Source organism: Convolutriloba macropyga, chromosome 4 (genome assembly GCF_964194025.1).
Source record: "Convolutriloba macropyga chromosome 4, txConMacr16.3, whole genome shotgun sequence".
In the NCBI taxonomy this organism is placed as follows: domain Eukaryota; kingdom Metazoa; phylum Xenacoelomorpha; order Acoela; family Convolutidae; genus Convolutriloba; species Convolutriloba macropyga.
In genome coordinates, this window is record NC_134471.1 from 31,231,389 (window position 1) to 31,235,201 (window position 3,813).

Below are 3,813 nucleotides of genomic sequence, written 5' to 3' on the forward strand. Positions count from 1 at the left end.
GTAGCATACCAAGTTCAGCAAATGGATTTTGTTTTAGTGTCTGATGACGAGGCGACTCTCCTTGTTCGGTGAGGTTAATTATGCAGAAAAAATCAGTACCCTACCAAGTCCGTCATTTTGATATTGTTTCAAATTCTGATAACATGGCGACTCTGATAGTGGGGTGATAAAAAGGGAAAAGAAACATCAGTAGCATAAAAATCCAGCAACTTCATATTGTTTCAGTGTCTGATAACAAGGCGACTCTCACTGTTCGGTGAGGTTAAAAATGCAGAAAAAAATCAGTACCATCCCAAGTCCAGCAACTAGATATTGTTTCAAATTTAATAACACGGCGACTCTGATAATGGGTTGATAAAAAAGGAAAAGAAATATCAGTACCATACCAAGTCCAGCAAGTAGATACTGTTTTAATTTCTAATAACACGGCGACTCTGATAGTGGGTTGATAAATAAGGAAAAGAAACATCAGTAGCATACCAATTCCATAAAACTTGATATTGTTTTAGTGTCTGATAACAAGACGACTCTCATTGTTCGGTGATGTTAAAAATGCAGAAAAAAATCAGTACCATACCAAGTCCAGCAACTTGATATGTTTTTGAATTCTAATAACACGGCGAATCTGATAGTGGGGTGACAAAAAAGGAAAATAAATATCAGTAGCATACCAAGTTCAGCAAATGGATTTTGTTTTAGTGTCTGATGACGAGGCGACTCTCCTTGTTCGGTGAGGTTAATTATGCAGAAAAAATCAGTACCATACCAAGTCCGTCATTTTGATATTGTTTCAAATTCTGATAACATGGCGACTCTGATAGGGGGGCGATAAAAAAAGGAAATGAAACATCAGTAGCATAAAAATCCAGCAACTTCATATTGTTTCAGTGTCTGACAACAAGGCGACTCTCACTGTTCGGTGAGTTTAAAAATGCAGAAAAAAATCAGTACCATACCAAGTCCAGCAACTTGACATTGTTTGAAGTTCTAATAACACGGCGAATCTGATAGTGGGGTGACAAAAAAAGAAAAATTAATATCAGTAGCATACCAAGTCCAGCAACTTGATATTGTTTCAGTGTCTGACAACAAGGCACGATACCAAGTCCAGCAACTTGATATTGTTTTAGTGTCTGATAACAAGGCGACTCTCATTGTTCGGTGAGGTTAAAGATGCAGAAAAAATCAAGACCATACCAAGTCCAGCAACTTGACATTGTTTGAAGTTCTAATAACACGGCGAATCTGATAGTGGGTTGACAAAAAAAGGAAAAGAAATATCAGTACCATACAAAGTCCAGCAACTAGATATTGTTTTCAAATTTAAAAACACGGCGACTCTGATAGTGGAGTGACAAAAAAGGAAAATAAATAATAGTAGCATACCAAATCCAGCAACTGGATTTTGTTTTTAGTGTCTGATGACAAGTCAACCCTCATTGTTCGGTGATGTTAAAAATGCAGAAAAAAATCAGAACCATACCAAGTCTAGCAACTTGATATTGTTTCAAACTCTAATAACACAGTGAATCTGATAGTGGGGTGACAAAAAAGGGAAAAAAATACCAGTACCATACCAAGTCCAGCAACTAGATATTGTTTCAAGTTCTAATAACATGGCGAATCTGATAGTGGGGTGACAAAAAAGGAAAATAAATATCAGTAGCATACCAAGTTCAGCAAATGGATTTTGTTTTAGTGTCTGATGACGAGGCGACTCTCCTTGTTCGGTGAGGTTAATTATGCAGACAAAATCAGTATCATACCAAGTCCGTCATTTTGATATTGTTTCAAATTCTAATAACATGGCGACTCTGATATTGGGGCGATAAAAAAAAAGAAAAGAAACATCAGTAGCATACCAAGTCCAGCAACTTGATACTGTTTCAGTGTCTGATAACAAGGCGACTCTCATTGTCAGGTGAGAATAAAAATGCAGAAAAAAATCAGTACCATAACAAGTCCAGCAACTTGATATTGTTTCAAATTCTAATAACATGGTGACTCTGATAGTGCGGTGATAAAAAGGAAAAGAAACGTCAGTAGCATACCAAGTCCGGCAACTCGATATTGTTTAAGTGTCTGATAACAAGGTGACTCTAATTGTTCGGTGAGGTTAAGAATGCAGAGAAAAAAAAGTGCCATACCAAGTCCAGCAACTTGATATTGTTTCAAAGTCTAATAACACGGCGAATCTGACAGTGGGTTGACAAAAAAGGAAAAGAAATATCAGTACCATACCAAGTCCAGCAAGTAGATACTGTTTTAATTTCTAATAACACGGCGACTCTGATAGTGGGTTGATAAATAAGGAAAAGAAACATCAGTAGCATACCAATTCCATAAAACTTGATATTGTTTTAGTGTCTGATAACAAGACGACTCTCATTGTTCGGTGAGGTTAAAAATGCAGAAAAAATTCAGTACCATACCAAGTCCAGCAACTAGATATTGTTTCAAATTTAATAACATGGCGACTCTGATAGTGGGGTGATAAAAAAGGAAACGAAACATCAGTAGCATACCAAGTCCAGGAAAATTGTATTGTTTCAGTGTCTGATAAAAAGGCACCAAACCAATTCCAGCAACTTGATATTGTTTTAGTATCTGATAGCAAGGCGACTCTCATTGTTCTGTGAGGTTAAAAATGCAGAAAAAATCAATAACATACCAAGTCCAGCAACTAGATATTGTTTCAAATTTAATAACACGGCGACTCTGATAGTGGGGTGATAAAAAAGGAAAAGAAACATCAGTAGCAAAACAAATCCAGCAACTTCGTATTGTTTCAGTTTCTGATAACAAGGCGACTCTCATTGTTCGGTGAGGTTAATTATGCAGAAAAAATCAGTACCATACCAAGTCCGTCATTTTGATATTGTTTCAAATTCTGATAACATGGCGACTCTGATAGTGGGGTGATAAAAAGGGAAAAGAAACATCAGTAGCATAAAAATCCAGCAACTTCATATTGTTTCAGTGTCTGATAACAAGGCGACTCTCACTGTTCGGTGAGGTTAAAAATGCAGAAAAAAATCAGTACCATCCCAAGTCCAGCAACTAGATATTGTTTCAAATTTAATAACACGGCGACTCTGATAATGGGTTGATAAAAAAGGAAAAGAAATATCAGTACCATACCAAGTCCAGCAAGTAGATACTGTTTTAATTTCTAATAACACGGCGACTCTGATAGTGGGTTGATAAATAAGGAAAAGAAACATCAGTAGCATACCAATTCCATAAAACTTGATATTGTTTTAGTGTCTGATAACAAGACGACTCTCATTGTTCGGTGATGTTAAAAATGCAGAAAAAAATCAGTACCATACCAAGTCCAGCAACTTGATATGTTTTTGAATTCTAATAACACGGCGAATCTGATAGTGGGGTGACAAAAAAGGAAAATAAATATCAGTAGCATACCAAGTTCAGCAAATGGATTTTGTTTTAGTGTCTGATGACGAGGCGACTCTCCTTGTTCGGTGAGGTTAATTATGCAGAAAAAATCAGTACCATACCAAGTCCGTCATTTTGATATTGTTTCAAATTCTGATAACATGGCGACTCTGATAGTGGGGTGATAAAAAGGGAAAAGAAACATCAGTAGCATAAAAATCCAGCAACTTCATATTGTTTCAGTGTCTGATAACAAGGCGACTCTCACTGTTCGGTGAGGTTAAAAATGCAGAAAAAAATCAGTACCATCCCAAGTCCAGCAACTAGATATTGTTTCAAATTTAATAACACGGCGACTCTGATAATGGGTTGATAAAAAAGGAAAAGAAATATCAGTACCATACCAAGTCCAGC